Raw genomic sequence first — 19,176 nt, 5'->3', positions numbered from 1 at the left:
AACTCTTAACAGGTTAAATATTATCAGCATTCGTTGTTATCTAGCGGGTAGATTTACTCTGCTGGTTATGTTACAGTTTTGCGTTATTTTAAAGTTGTCCGTTGTATCGTGGCTCTTTATAAACAGGATCAGTAGCCTTTTGATTTACGGATTGCGAATTGGCTTCATAGTTATGAAAAACAGAAAAAATTCCAAACGACAAATCCCACAACGGCGTTGGCAAACGCTGCATAAGGGCATGTGTGGAACGGCGACCTGTACCTGATCACCCGTAGATAGTTACACCAACTCGTCCGAGCTTGACGGATCAGGGCGAGACATGCCAACCAATAGCATCATTGACAATACTTTCCGAGACCTAAAAGACATGCACAGACTCAATTGAAAATCAAGATTCGACAATTCGGGAAATCTTAGGCAATATGGCAAATTAAATATGTAATTAGCGGACCCAATCATTACTAAGTCTACGGTCCACGGCTGAAAGTGCAGTCACAATAAGCAAACGCCTTGTAAGAAGGTTACGCTAAATAAAAGCATAGGAAGGAGAGTAATATATATATATATATATAATATAAAAAATGTCGAGCGCATTCTGGCCTGGATGGATAACGCAACCTGACATGAAACTCCAAACTTCCACCGCGATATACAAGCAGTCTCAATATGCCAACAACAGAAGAAGAAAGGTTATGACTGGGGGACAGGAGAAGTTCTGTGAGGCCAATGGGTCCTCGCGCAGTCGACTGACTTCTTACATGAATGGATGAGAGGGCGTTGCATCAGATAGATTAGGCCTGGAATCTAAAAGGTCCCCCACAGAGAGTTCGTCAGAAACAGACGACACATATTAGTTATACCCACATGGAGTGATGCGCACAACTATCGGATTAAGAACCAATTTTTTCAATCACATAACGTAGCATTATCCAACAGCGTTTAGAAGCCAATCATAGAATCTGTCGAGCCTTATAGGCATGACAATAATGGGTCGAGTATACATAACACAACATCAGATCGACATCTTCGGAAAAAAATCAATCAGAATTTAATGCAACAGAGAAGGCAAAGCTACCACAAATTCGTTCAGGAAAAGTAACGAGAACTGTCATAAGCATCATTGGTATAAGGTGCGTCTACGCATTGCCAACGGAAAAATCAAGTTATCTAGGGAAGTTACAAGAACAACGATTGCTCCTGCTCATGGTCTCTCACGCCGTTTTGCCAGCCGAACACGCGGCTGAAACGCCATTATATATATATATATATATATATATATATATATATAGATACCGCTATAGGCCCCAGTCTAGTCTAAGAAATAAGTCGATACCAGGCCTACAAGCAGTACTCCATCTCATGCAATCGCCGCACCACTGCTACAAGTTACTGAAAAAACCGGACCATCTGTCAGCGATACGCGATCAACAGGCAGAGGAAAAGGTGGAAAGAGACTTGCGGAAAAGTACAACAAAATGAAAGATAGGCCGAAACACATATATCAATATAGAGATACTGAGAGCAGGACTGCTACTTCAAAATAACACAGTACTAATAACAATAGTGATAATTATAAAGGTAAGATTCGTAATGAATCGCTCAGTCTATTAGGAAAGAATTGTTTAAGAGCAAGTCGTACCTGTATGCATTTACTGTATTGGTATTAATAGCAGTAAAGCTGTGAAGTTTCCGGGTACAGTAGATTAACATTTTCGGCTATTGTAAATCCGCTTACTTCCAGTAAAATCGACAATACCCTCATTTAGCCCTATGTTGCATTGAAAAGGAGACTTTTGGGGACGGAATCTTCTTCGACGGCTTCGTCGAGAAACACCCAGACAAAAGTTAGTCCGCAAACGGTGAGGCCCGCATCGCCATTTGTCATTTCGAGCGAATTTTGCTTTTGCCCTTGCCGATTTCGGATTTTTGTCCATTACATTTAACGTACCTGAACTCCATCAATAAGCAAGTGATAGGTGAAATTAATTGTACGGGAAGATACTAACAATTATTGAAGTGGATTAAAGTTTTCAATTCAGCGTGCACCTACATCGTACATACCGATATACACGCCGAGTAGAACACTTTTTAAGCTCGTACCGCACATGCTTAGGCGTAATTCGTGTTCCTGTCCGCTAAAAGCGATTTATTTACGATACAATTTATGATCTATTTATAAATAATAAGCATTCATACTTATAATGAACACCTAAATAGATAAGTCAAACCAAATCTAACAAAACGATAAGGATACCGTTTCGTCCTAATGATTCACGGAACGATCGCTGACCGCCTATATGGCTACGGAAGACGCGCAGTGACAGCGGCGGGCCAGTCGAGGTAGTAGACCAGCAAGCTGTAGAATCGCAGAAAGGGTCTCTAGCTACAATGGGCAAGTGACATCTATTCGGCCGTTCTTTCGGTCATTCTTCCCTCGGGAATGTCGAATATCTTCTGCTTCGATTCCTGATGGTACATGTCCCTATTCGCCCCACGTACACAACTAAAGCACACTACCCGATTTTTTTGCTGCGAGACCAACGCTTCCGTCGTTCGGTGGCCGACGGTAGTACAATTCATTACCGGTTAGTAAACCTTTGCCTAGTCATTTCACTTATGAGCATCGAAGTGCACCTATGGTGGTTCAACAAACCCTGAAACGAAGCAAATGGTGATAATTACGGGAGGCCCAAGAAGGTGATGGAAAGGGTTTGTTGTTCGTGTTTGCCTTCACAATTAAGTCGGATATCACAGTTACCATTAGACTGAACCACAACTAGTGTAATAGAGCTGTCACTGATAGATTGTGCGAGGTATCAAACCTTTAAGTATTGTCTCAGTTTTGTTGTGCCATGAAGGTCTTTGTATCGAACAGTATCGTCAGGGCAGGATTTCTGGTTGGAGTCCCCGAGGACCTTAATGGAGGTGCGTGTAAGTCCTTACCGGCTGGACCGTAGAAGACTACAGCGCCTATGTTCGTGTGCCTCCTTCTTCACTCGCTCGAAGTTTAATCTAGGAATGGCCTCAGGCGTCGGACCCATATTGAGATCCGCAGGGGTCTTGGCTCCAGAGATGCCAGTCTAGCTATTCTCGCGGTGTAAAAGGTTGACATTCTAAGGATCTCGAGATTTCTGACCACCGAGGTCTATCGTGACCGACACACGACAGCCAGTGTCCACTTGCCCTTGGCTAATGACGCTTTCGGCCTCTTGTGTAGCGACTAAGTCGTTTGGCCTCCGGGAACAAGTTAAGGGTATAAGGTTCTTCGGTCTCCAATACCTACGGTGCTAAACGACCCGTATCTCGCTTCGTAAGCTTAGTTGAGGAGCATACCATCGGGTGGAAATTTGCTAGAGTCCATTGTTCTTCGTCTCTTCTAGCGGCTAAGACGGATAGCAAGCCAAAGCCGTTTTCCCTCTAAGGCCAAGAAAATAAGGCCGACGCCTACACAACGTATCAACTGTTGAGCTCCACAGCTCGAACCAACAGAGATATGGCAGTTGACTTCCGAGATAAAACCGCTCTACAAAATGAGTCTTAGTACAATCAGCGATCTGTTTAGGTTATAGACAAGTTCTTACTCTTTGATCTGGCAGTGAATATTCTTCTATATATAATAATATAAGAATTCTCCGAATACATGAATACGGCGTTTCTCTGTAGTAGTGCCAGATAATTTGGAAGGCTCTTGAAATTATTTCGTATTATCCAAACAGCAGATGGTTTTGCTGAAATAGGTCCCGGTAGTGCGCGTGAGAGTGGTCTCAAGATTAGACTAAGGTATATCATGGCATTATGAGCCGAAGATGAATTATGTTGAAAATAGCCGAACATTCACAGATAGACGAGTCAAATTAAGTAAAAACGCGAAGATATGGTAGGGACTTTCTAGGGGTCATGCCGCCTACTTGTGTTTACCAGTGTACTTTTTTTCCAAGTAGAAATAATTAGAATCAATGTTAATAGCTGTTTGGCCCACGACATAGTAGATCCATATAATGAAAAAGTAAGTCTAAAACATACAGCCTAAATTTATAATGATAATAGCAGTAATAATAATATACGAGGTCGCGGTCATCCGCGTAACTTCAGCAGACTGATTATAATTTTATTATAAACGTAGTGTAACAAAAGCGTTACGGTTTTTTTCTGGCATAACCGTGTGTTCTGGTACGAAAATTCAAATTTAGTGAATTTTCCTATCTGTTTATTTAAGTATGTATGCTTTGTTTCTACTGCCTTAACAAAGCCTAAGGATCTTTGTCGATTGGAACCATTCCCTTTTTACCTAAACTAAAAAAACTCATTTCTGGTCTTCAGACACAGCCACTACGATAATTAAATGCATGCTCTGGTTTGTAGTTTCCATATATGGGTTTTTAATATGTGCGTCTTTCCAAGGGTCCTTTTGAAACAGTGCTCTTCAAATTAACAGCAGCATACTCAGATAGGGCTGTCGTGTATGGCCTTCTTTGCAGAAGGTAGCCGTAGAGTTGTGTGGTGTCCCAGTAGCTGAGTCGTACTATGGTTTTTTCGCTTTCAATGAATGTAGCTTTAACAACTGATTTCGAAAAAATTGTCAGCCCCTAACATCGACAACAATTAAGTAAAAGGGGTGCTTTTAATCCTTTATGGGATTCCTGTTTAGGTTTCATTAAATGGGAAAGGATCCGTTTAGTAATATTCCAGCAAGTTAATCATATCACCACCAACAGCGCCTCTAACTAAATTAATCCAGACTTACCGGTGGTACCTATCTCAACTGAAAACAATTACTTTCCATGTACTTTCGCAGTGATTAGATTACGCATGGGCACTCACAATTAAATTTGCTCAAATTTTTATAACTTCATCTTGGCCTCAAACTTGGGATTTATAGTTTGTAGGGTTTGTTAGTAGACATTTCTCTTCAATCAAATAAAGGGAGCTGGTAGCTGCATATTTAAGGCTACTTCATTCATGCTTGATCACATGCACTTCACAGCTTCGAAACAAGTCATTTCTGTACAAGATTCGTCCATTATGAAGTGATGCATGAAAGCTGCGCCTCAATCCAATTCGTCAGACTGAGCCGCAACATTGACAATATAATGGCCCCGCAGAGGCAAATGAATACAAAACGATATTGCTGTACTATAATAACATTTTAATTCGGTGAAGATTAGACAAGTCGGGAAACCCCAATAGAGCTTGCGCGGCAATTGATCTTCGCCAAATCTATAAGCTAATAGTGAGCAAAGTTAGAGCTCTCTAACAGAAAAGTGAAAACACTTTCTTCTTCGTGTAACGCACATCTTCGCATATCGGGATCAGACATAACATTATCTATGGCATTCTTGTAATGGTGCGGTGGTGATGTATCTGTCTAAGCGAGAAGCATAGAGGAGTTCGAATCCTGAAGTATGCATATTTGATCAGAATGTGGAAGGGAGAGGGTCAGACCTCTGATGCATAATAAACGCGCTTCTTGGCGTATGCTGTTTCGAAATATATTTAGACACATATGGCTTTAGTATTTATTACGCTTCAAGTCTGTTTAGGTTTTTTATTGCAGCACAAATGTAAAAGTCAGAACATGGTTTTAACGTACTGGATACAATGCCCGTTAGGTTCGTTCTTCAAGCAAACATCGTTAGCAGCGGTAACCCCACTCAATTCCGAACAGACAACTATAGGACGAAGTGTTTCGTCTCGGAAATCGTTAATTAAACGAAAATATAGAAAATTGGACACGACTGAGCCTAATGTTAAGGCCTGCTATCCAGCTAACTCCGTTTTTGTTATAACTTAGCCCGTTTTCGTTCGGAAGTTTTGCTGCCATGCGGCCGTATGGCCGAAACAAGTATGATAAATTGTAGTCATTTGAAAAAGGATAACCACATCGATAGAGGATCAGAATTATCTCGATTAGTACTGTATTATATTCCAACAACATAATTGGTTCCACATTCATCTAGAATTCGAATTCTCGGAGAAAACAAATGTTCCTGAAGGTGTCCAACGTTAGGGGAAAAAAGTAATGGGAAAGGATAGATACATCATCACTAGAAGCGCTACTCAAGCAACCGTACAGACAAGCGTCTGAATTTTCTTCTATGGTACGAAACGGTATTGGTCGTGATCACTGGAAAAAGTCGCATGAGCGATGGAGGTCGCGACAGCGTGGGAAGCAAACTGGATTAAGGATATGTTTGAGAGGCCACAAGCATTGGTGATTACGAGACTCCTTTTCGTGTTTACTTCAGTTCTCGTATACTTTTCGTCTTGCATAAACCAAGAGCAAGATCCAGGTACGTCTGGTGAACGGTTGGAATTAGAGGGTACAGAATTAGGAGATGCGCTTTTCGGTTAAACAAGAGGCCAGTCTAATTTTGGTAATTTGAATTTTTACTGACGAAGGTGGACATTTTCGACAGTATTCATTGACATGAATAGGATTTCCTTATTTTACTTGTTTAGTTGTCGTTTACTTTTGCATCTAGCGACTGTCCCTTTAACTATTAAGTTTCGCGTAAAGCAGCAATTGTGCTGACTTCTTCATATTCTAATGTTACTGGTTTGGTAATCTGGCTTGGCTTATGGCACTTTGGCAGATTGTCCAGCAGACGCTAATCTAAGAGATTACGTCATACGTTTCGAGCTTCTTACAGCGGGTAAGACAAACCTATGATTCTCGTTGGATTTTTCAACGGCCGAGTGTATTGCGCTATAGGCTTGCCCGATCCAGTCAGCGAATGGTTGGATGTGGAACGGACGTTGGATGCTTGAAAGAGACGAAAAAGAAAGAAGAAAGATGGCTGACTGGAGTGAAATCTGTCATTGAGCCTCCCATGAGTTGCGAAGCCAGCCGCCGAGTCAACGAAGAAGCCAAGAAATGCCGAGGTTAGCCCTGGCAGCGTGTCAGTGATCGGATAGGTCGTCTGACGCTATGGTGTCGTCCGCTGGAATGGCAGCTACCACGAGCATATAGTAATAGTAGCAGCGGTGCTAATAACCAGCGCCACACGAAAGCATTCGTCTCGTACGGTCACTCCTTGGCCAAGCTCCAGCAGAAAATAGTGCGCACAGAGAGGAGCCGTCCGCCCGTTGTCATCGTTTCTTGTCCCAGCTCGCAAAAAGCGTTTATTGTTTATAAACGGTGTTGGCCGTGGTTGGGGTAGCAGCAGTCCCGGCAGAGCGTCGAAGTATGCCTCAAAGACAAGGATTTGGGGATGTGAAGAAGAGTGGCGCGAGGAGGTAGCAGGCGGCGGGCCAACAAAGATTACAGCCGGCAATGGCAAGTTTAATTATAGCTTACTGGCTTGCCGTTGAGGCTGCTGCTGTTATTCGTCCCCCTGTTTCTAATGGTTGTTCTCTCGTCGTCGTCGCCGTTATTGCAGGGGGCTTGCGGCGATCTTGTGAATAGAAAAAAAAAAGTCGAGCAGGTCGGGGAGGTTAGCTTGGCGTGGTTCATTGGAAGACTACTGGCCATTCATGGAAAGGCCTCAATTTTTGTTCTATGCAGATGCAGGAAGCGGTCGCGGATAGTGGTGGTCGATAACGATGGTGACTGGATGACCGCAATGCTACTGTTGGTGGTGGCTGCTGTTGCTATGATGGTTAGCTCCTTCTGTACGAAGCAAGCACTGCTTATTGCTGTTGTTGTCTAAGGATTCCACCTTTAAGGCTTCTGCGTCTTTTTCTGCCACGGGAAAAGAAACCAACTGGCGCTCATACATGGCATTAACAGCACGCATCCAGGCGACCACATAAAAACAAACAGGCTAACTGACATTTCGGACTAACTCACATATGAAAGCAATACCATGTCGCCGGCTGCTGTAGCCCAATAATCTGTATTGCTCTACTACTGTGCTCAAAGACCAGCGCAGTTCGAAAAAGACTCCTGGTTCTCCTTCCGCAGACAGACACGACGGTATGACGCAGGATTGACATAATAAGTGCGACATTGATGTTGCAACTTTGCCGGCTGGAAGGTGGCGACGGCCACGAGGACAACGTTGTTTGATAAGATGCAGTGAGATGGAGAAGTGCCTGTCGCGCATAACACCAAAGCTGATCCGACGCAGAGTACCGCAGCAAGGCTGCTTTATTAGAGGTATCACAGAATATTAGGAGCAGGGTAACTGACGCGGGCTGAGCAAGAGCTGTCTGGTTGATTACGTACGATAATACTTATTTGTAGGTCCTAAACTGTGATTAATGTGGGGATTCATACAATATGGAAGCGACAAGATGCCTGAAGTCTAGCCGAGCATCTGTCTTTGGCTGGTGGTGACGCTTACATAAGTGCCTCTTGCTGCTACTTCTGTTGCTGTTTTATATGGAGCGGCGTCAAGACAGGTCATTGTAACTACGCTAAAAGGAGCCTCGTCCATACACTCAGTGTATGGGTAGATTGGATGAGCATATTGGGAAAAGCTGCGAAGAGAGCATCCTGGAAGGCTCCTACAGCTGTAGACGTTATTTTAGGTCGCCTGCTGTTAGTCCTGCGGGGCATAGCATTCGAGAATGCGGAGGAGATAACTTCGCAGATTGATTAGCTGTGCTTAATTTTCGGACCTGGTCGGAGCCGACCGACGGTCTCGCTTTTGGGGCTGTACTGGCGCGCTCCCAGCACTGGGCTTTTTTGGAAGGGTGTGTACAGTTAACGCTAGAATGAATGTGGTGCGCCCACGATCCTGAAATTATCGACTCATCCGCTGATTCCACAGGATAATTAAATCCCGCCTCTGGACGAAGAAGCAGAGTGGACTCATGCTGCCATTGCTCTCACCGCCGCCGCCGCCGCCGTGAAAAACGGCGCAGATCAAGCTGAGTGGATTACCTGCCAGCACGTCGCCTTAAAGACTTTCAAGTTAACATAAACGTGGACGCACGTTGCGAACTCGAAAATAAATACCGTTCCGACGAGAACAAATTGGCTTCGTCAGAAAAAAAGACAATAAGAAGTGATCAGAAATTGCTTAGCTTCCAGCTAAGTGAACGGACATACGATCTTCTTTCTGCGCGACTGTACGAAGTCTGTGGTTTATTTATTCGGTGGGAACGCTCGTCTGACGAGTTTCGCATCAGCGAGCAACGGTAGGGTGGAGTTTAATTATACAGGGTGTTTCGAAACAAAACGTCAATTCGTAGGGCGGAAGATTGGGCCAAGGAAGTAAAGCACTTTTCTCAATGAAACTATGGGTCTTCTTATACGTTTCAAAGACAAACGATGAAACTGACTTGATAAATATGATTTGGCAAATACGTGATTCCGTAAGTACTGCCTCGCCTGCAAAAGTCAGCATATGGGCAAATGAAGAATAGCATCCGCTATCCTTAAAAACATCTTAACTTAGCTGGATCAATATACCTAGTAGAATAAAATCAATTCACAGAGAATGTTATTGGCCAGTTTTCATATATATCGGATATAAAAGTAAAGCGAGGACACGGTTTGCCATTGGCTTGCGTTCAAACTCCAATGGCTTACCAAAATATAGAGACCTTCAATCGTGAAGGAACAACACGTTTTCGACACGATTGAGCATTTTAGCAGAATTCAAAATGTCTAGCATTTTTAGCTAGACTACCTACCGCAGCACGTGTTCAAAATAGTGATCAAGAATAGATTGTACAACCCTGAAAAAATATCTGGCATCGTCTTATATCATATTTTGTTTTTTTTGCAAATTTTTATTTTTTTGTTACGAAACGTGATGTGGACAATTTACAGCCAGGGTTAGTTTGACACCTGTTGTCCAGGTCGGGGTGTAATTAAAAATCTATTTCCGTAATTGACTACTAACTGTCGCTGCTACGCCAAGCGATAACACTGCAGTTTTAGCATCGAATACCTGCCAGAGTGAGGGACTTACAACGAACAATCTGAAAGGATCGAGAAGGAAAAAAATGCTTGCCGTTTTTTGTATCGCGTTTAATTTTCTTCGGCAGGCTCAGGGTTTTTACACTCGAATTTGAATTTAAGTCATGTGTATTTTCTTCTACTTTACACGCGAGCATTTCAATGCGAAAACATCTTGCTATAGTCACTTGGGTAAGAGTAATTCAGTAACACACAGCTTGAGCCTATCCAGACAATCGCTAACGACCCTGCTACCTCAAAAATGACCAAGAATAACTTTCGTCAGTGAATTCAAAATACGTAATTAGCCCGTTTATTTATACGCATTGCGAGTGTTTCTACAGTCGACGAAAAACAGAAGCGTTGCGGGATTTGTTACCGGAAGGCGTATGCGATAATCTTTCGTCTAAACCCAACTTGGTCGGTATACAACCCAAGAGCGTATACATTCAATGCCCAGTTACGTGTGAATAATTTCTATTCGATCTGGGTTCACTGGGATAACCTTATCGTAAATGCCAACAACATGATGATTATGAAGAGCTCAAGGTATTGCTAAACAACTCTACTTAATAACATAAATTGTCCAACAGTGGTCCATTCGTCGTGTTTTTTTTTACGCTTAAATGCTGTTTGTGCAAAGAGGCTTAGCTAAGCAAATATAATAGATTTAGTCTATTTTCATAAGTTCGTCTAATAAGGATCTGTTCTGTGTAGTACTGTAACATCATCTAATTACTTTAAATGATGTAAAAAAACGGCCTCTGTTCCGGCAATATTCAACGGAACAAAGGGACCCTATCTATTGCGCAATGCGGCGAGGCAATATTTCGTTACTCAATGTCTACGTATGTACGTCATAGATAAAAAAAAAGTCGGATAGCAGATGTCCCACGCGAGCTAAACGCATGACAGCGACGACTGGCGCAAACATTGTACATTTGTACTTTAGGGTGCCGGCCGTTCGTACAGCCACTTGTAGACAAACTATCCAGCCAGTTAACAACAAGAAGCCCGCGTAGGTGCACATCGTATCTATGTGGCGTATTTAAGCTCTTAAATGTTCTATCGAGAGAACTATCAAATGAACCTGCTGCACAAAGTATCGAAGCAGTCGCTTTCTAAAGCGGAACGGGCGACCTTTTTGGTACCCAACTAGGACCGGCTTTCCCTGCCTTCCTGCTGGCATTGAACTAGAGTTGTCGTTGTTGCTGTTACTAGAGGATCAACGTTCCGATGTTTCGAGAAACGCACAGCTCTCTTTCCGCTTGTTATGGAAAGAAGAAAGAGAGCCAGCAGATGTTTAGCGAACAACCGTCGGCAGCCAAAGCTGCAGTCGTTCTAACGCTACTTTTTCTGTTGCTACTGCATATGGCAGCGCTGAAACTGCCGAATGAAGGATCAAAATATGTTGCCAAGAAGTATATGCTCGTAGTTTGTCGGTGCGTCTTCCTATCCGTTCGAGGGCACCAGCCCTGCCGGGGTCACTGTGTAGATGCTTGCGTGTTGTCTACGACGAGGTCTTTGGCTTTATTTAGGGGTCTGCCTCTGTCATTCAGATGATAGGTACGCAGCGATCTTTGCTACCTCTATGGCGGCCTCCGAATTGGGCTATAGTGAAGTCGGCTTCTTCTTCTTCTTCTTCACCGCGTAGGACAGGTCTGGCCATAAACTGCAGTTAGGTAATGTTGTCATACTACGACTGTGCAAATGATGGCTGAAATTGCATTCGTGCTTACCATGAGTAAAAAGTTGTACCTTATGGAAGCAAAATTGCTAATTTAGCCTTATGTAAGTTGTGTTTATGAGCGTAGAGGATCATTGATTGATTCTTAGCTGAATCCGGGTTTTTCTGTTCAACAGAATAGCAAGGTGAGCCCTGACGTTCTCGTATCGTGGGGATAGACCAGCCACGCCTGGCTTTATCAGCCAGATACTTTGCGCTCTAAACACTCGCGCTAGTCGACACTGAAGTATTGTTCCCCAGGCACGAAACTTGGCGGAGCATACATCCCTCCACAGGACCCAACCAATGGTGTCTGACTTCGTCATGCAGTGCAAAACACGTTGTACTCAAATATGACATAGGGTATGTCTTTGAGTTCCCTTGATTCCGAAGCTGGATAGAGTTTTTTGTTATTAGTTGCTGATTGCGAACGTTTACAGTCCTATACAAGGTAAAACGTTTGTTCTATCAGGTCAAACCAACCATTATAACTCTCAGCTCTGTTATTCGCCAAGGCCACAATGAACTGTGAATCTCATAACTGCTTAAGCAATACCAGGCAACGCTGCCTGAAGCAAGCCTAGACGTAGGTCGCGCTGCGGGTGTAAATATGGCCACTATCCCGTTTAAAAAATACTTAGCACTTCCCATAGCACCTTTCTCATCTGCATATCCCTAGCTATTTAATTTGCACACCGTTATACGTAGCGAAACCATCCGTGAATGGAGCGCAATTACGAAGAATTAAAGTCTGAAGCATCTGCAAATTCCTTACCTTTCGAGTTAGAATTTAAATAGATATGATAGTAGTCAGTAGCGGATAACACACTTGGCGGGCTGACGAGCGAGCGTCGGACGGCCAAATCGAGTTACATGTATAATGTGGAGCAAAAGCCTCGAACCACAATACATCACGCTTTTTTGCTGCTTACTCCTGCCTGCAAATATGCAATATACCGGAAACGTTTATGCCGCAGAGGGTGCTACGTGTCCTATCCAAACAAGCTATGCTGATTGATTCGTTTGTTCCTGAACATTTTGGCTAGATACAGGTACAGTTAATTTAACTGTTGAAAAACACGGTAGATCGGCAGGAAAACGGAGATTAATTCAGTGTTCATTTCAACAAGTCGTACATATTTTTTTATCTAGTACAGTTAAATGCGAAACCTTTTCTGCTCATATAAGCTATCTGCTTTTTTTTCTTTTTTATTACGGCACCGTCAATGTTATACATTAGTACACTTTGCTAGCTAAGCTGACGGTCATAGTACATTCAGAAGCATAAAACCACCCGATGTAATTGTATCGCATAGATATCTAGTATAGAATGACGTGCAGAGAAGTCTAGCTCCGTGCGGTTGTTATGAAACGAAGAGTGAACAGCCACAAAACAAGCGTACAAATAAATAAACAAGCAGACGCAGCATGAAGCAATAATTCAAGCACAAAAATATTCAAATTTTTCCCTACGACTCTGTTTGCGATACGTCTTCCAATATAAGATACAACGGCTAGCGCTGAAAAATGTGCCACAGCGTTCTAAATGATTCTGGCGATAGCACTGGTAGCAAGCAAAGAACCTGCGCGATAATAGTCCTATCAGCGGACTGTCAGAGACGGTAAAGATCATAACAGTAAACTTCGACGGTGCTCAAGCTTTCACGACACAAAATAATATTTTTCTCCGTCTACTTTCCTTCGTCCCGCCGCGCGTGTCTCGCGCACGATTTCCCTCACGTTGTTCTCGCTTCCTTTTATCCCTATCTATCATCTATTGCCAATATACTTGGAATGCTTGAGTGAGTAGGGTTGCTAAAGTCTGGCCATAGATTACGGCCAGTGAGCTCCGGAACAACTGTCAAACGACGCAGCTGGGGATTAGCGGCCCAAATATCAATTGGCGATGATAGTTAGAAAACTAGACTAAGAAGTGGGGTCTACATATATACTGTAGTCGCAAAGCCGCAAGATTTCGGTTCAAGTCGATGTGCCTGCCTACTCTCTTGTCAGAGCCTTTTCTCGTACAACGACGGCAGATCGAGCATCGGAAGAAGGGATTGCTGACTAGCTGCCGCTGTGCGGGCTTTGAGTGGTGAGCGGCAAATGCCGACGTGCTCATTGGGCCCTCGGCGTTCTGCTAGCCTTGCCGGACACTACGATGCCCACCGAGCTTTCCGCCTAGTGAGGAGTGAGCTGACTAAGTGACCAACCACGCCCCTTAAAAGGTCTGGATGGACCGATTATTTAGGACAAACACTGGATTGCGATTACCACTTACGCAATAGCAAGCAGTGCACGGCAGGCTAAAGCGAAAACGAGGAAAAGGCCGTTTTACAGACCTTCAGTTTCCCCTGCGCAGTGCTGTGCTGTCCTCACCCACTCGTTCCACCCATGCTGGCCCTTTTCGGTACTTATTTTCTCTTGTGCGCTGAAGTTATACTACCCCGTTATAGCCCTCTACTACAAACGCCGCATGCTATCGTTGCTTATTCGGCTACCTGCTTCGTCTGTACCATCTGCCAGTTCTCATCCTACCCAATAGGATATCCAAAAGGCTGGAAAGATTTAAGGTAGAAGAGAAACTTAGTGGGAGATGTTGTACAAATAGATCTTTTGACGATCGGCGGAGTCTTTGACGTAACCTAAACGAATACAACAAAAATTGTAAAAAAAAAGAATCGAGGAAAGTACGTGATGCATTCCGTCGACTACAGCAGTTGGCTAACTTCCCGCTGCGGCGTCACTGCACAGTCTGAATGATCTTCGTCTCGGGGCACGTTGTTATTCCGCTATCGCATGAAAAACGAACACGGAACCGAACTACCCCTCAGAGCTGTGGGGACTCCAGCACTTCTAGGGTCAACCGAGTAGCAATGTTACAGTAGATCGCGGTTAACTGAGCAGGTATCTCAAAAAAATTATTAAGCAAAATGGCCGCGGACAGAATCGTAAATAGTGAGAACGGGGACGCTAGAATGTGAAATACAATAAGTGAACAAACAATTCCAGTTTTTATATTCCAGTAAAATATAAAAAATTTTTAAGTATAACACGGTATCAGCAGCTAGCTCGCTGGCCTGTAAATTTAATACCAGGAGGCACTAACAACTAAAAACATGTTAACTCTAGCAAGATCCATATCCGTATATATGATCCACTAAACGTTAGTACTCGCGTGTTAATAATAATTTGTGTTTTAAACGACCCAGATATCAACGTGTGGGCTCTCACGGACAAACAAATACGACGGGAGTGATCAAACATAATATTTAGTTACTTTTCACATAATAATATAATTGTGAACAAATATATTAGTAGTTTGCGAGCCATTTTCTAGTCGAGTTAAGGAGCTAATTTCAACTTTACAGTAAATAAAGAACTCTGTAGAAATGCAACAATGCGATGTATCTATTAATTTTGTGTTGTCCTGCGTACGATTGGCCATTGTTAGCCTCTCCAACCTCTATGAGAACGGGCGCTAGAAAACTATTGGTAAAGAGGCACCTGCTCGAGTTACATGTTCAAGTGTATGAAATTCTACTTGGGTAGTCTAGACACTACCCTATATCGAATTCCCTGTCCTAAGATAGGCCTGAAATGAACTGAATTGCGTATCAAGGCTGTCTAATTTCCACCGAATTACTTCGTTTTCAGGTGCCACTATTGCTCCTCTCCGCCGACTGAATTTCAGTTCCGGACCAGTCACAGCCATCACTTAATTTCTACTTTTTTATTATGAATCCATAGGCCTTGTGACACATAAGCCACGAATACGATTTATACGGCTGAATGGTAGCATGTTCATCACTATATACCGTATTGCAGACGTTAGACAAACGCATCTTGCATTTTGAGAATTACATAAGGTAATAATATAATATGTATATATATTGTAACTATAACTTGTGGAGTATATTAATCATATATATAAGTTCTAATGTTGATAGAAAAATATCGTGTATCTTTTACAACCAATCGACTCTATTATGTACTCAACATGTCAAACGTTGCTTGGGAAAAAGTTGGTAAAACCAAAATTGAATCTTTGTATTAATGGACGCATTCTGAAGATTCACTCTGAAACCTCTGCATGCACGCCTACCGCCCATAGGACCAGTTAATGCAGACACGCCCTAAACTCTGGTCTAGTTAGTTTTTCATTTTAACGGTTCATTATAAAATACGATTAAAAAAATGAAACAACGCATGCGTTCTATGTGTTAGTTTCTGTCAGCATGGACAGGTATGTACGGTGCTTTAGCGGGCTTCTGAGTTTGTTCGCGATTAACGAACATGGATTTGACGAACCTATGATGAAACTGTTTTAATTCGAAAAGACTCGAAGAACATAGAAGGTAGCGTTTCTCCATTTCATCGGCAGTTTGTGTTATTCCGGTATTTATTATAAAAATCCTACCGAGAACATACGTTTTTCCACAAGCCCTTCTTTGTCCACGCGTTATGGCTGCCGTAGCAGTGTCTAGAGAGATTTACTTCAGAGCTGAAAAGTTCGTTTAAGCTCAGTTTACTTGCTACTTGCACCAGATGGACCGTATAAATAATCAAGGTCGCAAGTTCAAGTCCCGGTTAGGTGACATATTTCGTTAAATCAAGAAATACCTCAGCGGAACTACACATGGTTCGTTTAGGGACGTTTAGTTATAATTGATTCTTGACAACTAATGTATCGTGATGAAAATCTAAATTTCACCCTTAATTTCCATTAAGATGGGTAGATGGAACGTCAACGGTAATAGCGCCTCGACACCCGGCTACTAATTCTTCAACCGGAAATTTGAAGATGCAGGCACCAAACTGCTAACCTTAGTGCTAAGTTAAATGAAGTGTTCATAAAAATAGTAAAATGACTCGTCGTTCCACCAATTTTGCTACATCTTCATGGCTTTCGGCGTAATGCCGTAATTTTCTACAAGACGAAGCATAAATAATGCAAATTTTCCGAAAAATTTACGTTCCAATTTTATGAAGTAATTTTACAGGAATGGGCTACTAGATGAGAGCTAGTTTGAACGACTCATAGCCAGCAGAGAAACTTTTGAAGTTGATTGGATTCTGTTACAAGTATTGACAGCTAGTATCGAGAACCCTCCGGTGATGTTATCCTACCTAGTGTTAGGGCTAATGGCATAGATACTGTTATAAATCCCCAAACGAGCGAGGAATCCATAAGGGAACCTTTTTTTCTTACACCTTTGACGTTGAATGTAAACAAGAAATAGGGTTGGCCTTGTACATGCAAGGTGTTCCTACTACTTGGCATGCGAATAGGTTAACTCTCGGTCTCTCTCTCTCTCTGCCTCTACCTATGTGTTCCTAACGAGTCAAAAGATAAACTATATACGAACCTATTATTGTAAATCATCGTAAAGAATTCTGTGTTCGACACACAGCGACTGGGTTAGCAGCGTCAACACTAGCGGCAGCTCCTCTGTCCAAATCAAACATAGTTTCGCGGCTATAAACACAATAACAACCAAATACGAGCAAAGTAAACATTGTACCTAAGAAACGAACGAAGAGCGCCAATAAGACAGCAGTGGTGAAAGGGAATTGCTGTTCCAACGTTTGTAGAAGTTTTTACTAACGTACAGGGCTCCTCAGCCTGTAAGCTCCACGGTTGTGCACGATACGATACACGTATCTGTTGGGCTTATCTGCATATCGGCGCTGCCAAAATATTGCATACCAATAGGCACTCTGATATTTCTGATATATACACGCAAACGTAATAAAACAAGTGGTCAACTCATTCACAATGTTAGCTGTGTGAAGACTCTGCAAAAAAAGTCGCAGATAAACAATGTACATGTACATAATAGTATGTTTTGTATGCAAAACTGAAAGTGCTATTCTTAAGGAATAAGCGGAGCAGAAATTGCTCGACATGATTACAGGTATCGATGAAGGTTACATCATTGTACTCTGTGCAATATCAAGCTTTTTAGGTCTTACGGATTTTGCATGCACAGTTGATCGTGTTGCTATAAGGATTAATTTATAAAGCATTAACGGCTAGATTGACGAAATCGTTATTATTCCCATGCATTTACACGACAAGAGCGACCAGACGTGTAATTTTTGGAAACATGCTGTTCTGCGTAGCTTACACCACAGACGAGAATTTGTATAAAACTAAGGCTGTGAAATAAATTATATATGTTTGCATCAGCACTCTGTGTTAAATGTTGATATCGTATTGCCTATGAATATCGTAAAGGCCATTCTTATTATCATTACTACTTGCAAACCACCAGTTCTTGATAATCCCTACCATTGTATCCAAAGGAATAACTAGAAAATTTGAGAACCCATACATATTAAACTTTCATGAAACTGAGCTTACCTTGAACTGAAGGTTCGCAGACAAATCCTTCTTAGCTGCGTTAGCTTGTGGGCTGGCATCATCAGGCACCGTGGGGTTAAGAACAATACATTAGCAGCCCGCTAAAATCCGTGATGGTCCGCCTGTAAAAAGGTCGCGAGTGTTGAAGACTACCAGAATTTCATAGCAACCATTACGTCCCGCAATGTGAATTGTTCCATTTTCACCGCAAGCGGATGTTCAGTGGCCACATATGTCATCATGAAATATTGGTGGAAAAAATTGACGAGTTAAGAAACCTCAGGTAATCCCAATCCAGCTTTTAAACCTTGAAGGTATTTGAATAAAAATTAAGTTACATGTAAAAAGGAACAAGAGGCTCGAGGGGGCTATTTGCCTCTACACCAAATTCGACCTAATGCTCGGATTGATGTAGTGGCAGAGCTTCTGAAATATGGAATAGGGGCTTCTACTATATAGCAACCTGTACACAAGTCAGGGAAGAAAATTACTTCAAAAATTAGGTCAGTTAACGGGGTACTACGATCAAAGAAAATATAAGCTGGTAGTGCGTACACGTTGCTCCATGATATAATGATCACGCAAATATTAAGTGCGCGTTTTTGTCTAGAGGACGCCACAACGAGTAAAAGATCACCGATATTACCTGGTTAGAAAACATAGTGGCGTCACATTTAAGTCGAAATTTAATAAAATTTAGACGTGATCAAAGAGATTACATGCGCTGCCTCTCTAATTCTTGTAGGTTATTCAAATATAGAGATAAAAAAGAAGGAACCATACTCAATAAGACGCTTCATTGGAGGCAAGTAACGATATATCACATGAAAAGCTGACCACTGTGTAGCGAAGAGGTCCTTAACTTCGTTTTCGATACCTCATGAGTTCTCCTAGGACGTTCGTGGTACCCTTAGATCAATTTAACCAAACATTTCAAAGATTCACTTGATGCCCATAGGTAAAAAAAGTTGCATCACCGCAAAGAGTTTAGAAACCTCAACGAAGCCATTATAAAAATAGTTTATGGGTCACACCAATTGCGTGGACTACCCCATGTGCGTTAATTGTAAACGCTATGACGAATCATAGCGAACACAATATAATTGCTACGGTGAACTGAGCCAGAAAGAGATTTTTTGTTTAAAAAGTACGATATAATGTTTTTTTTTTTATGAACAATCTAGAAAATATTTACATTTGACAACTGCTCCAAATTCTGCTAATGCTTTAAAT

The 19,176-nt window shown here is 42.2% G+C and overlaps 1 long non-coding RNA gene across 3 annotated transcripts; it reads right to left on the bottom strand.

The window, feature by feature from the left end:
• Positions 1 to 214: 214 nt before the first annotated feature.
• LOC111250703 (uncharacterized) lies at positions 215 to 18,845 on the bottom strand. 3 transcript variants are annotated; one of them, XR_015329160.1, is made up of 6 exons: positions 18,727 to 18,845; positions 17,944 to 18,065; positions 12,352 to 12,514; positions 2,255 to 2,654; positions 1,640 to 1,948; positions 215 to 358 (listed from the first exon to the last, which is right to left on the bottom strand). It is a non-coding gene; the product is annotated as an uncharacterized LOC111250703 (long non-coding RNA). The 3 variants fall into 3 exon arrangements; XR_015329161.1 differs by lacking the exon at positions 215 to 358 and adding an exon at positions 625 to 804; XR_002673482.2 differs by lacking the exons at positions 215 to 358; positions 1,640 to 1,948; positions 2,255 to 2,654 and adding an exon at positions 9,978 to 11,969.
• Between the last annotated feature and the right edge of the window lie 331 nt (positions 18,846 to 19,176).

This window comes from Varroa destructor, unplaced genomic scaffold, assembly GCF_002443255.2.
Source record: "Varroa destructor unplaced genomic scaffold, Vdes_3.0 BEIS01000005.1, whole genome shotgun sequence".
Lineage (NCBI taxonomy): Eukaryota > Metazoa > Arthropoda > Arachnida > Mesostigmata > Varroidae > Varroa > Varroa destructor.
Note: the sequence above shows the minus strand (reverse complement) of the source record. Positions and strands in the feature narration are given on the sequence as shown.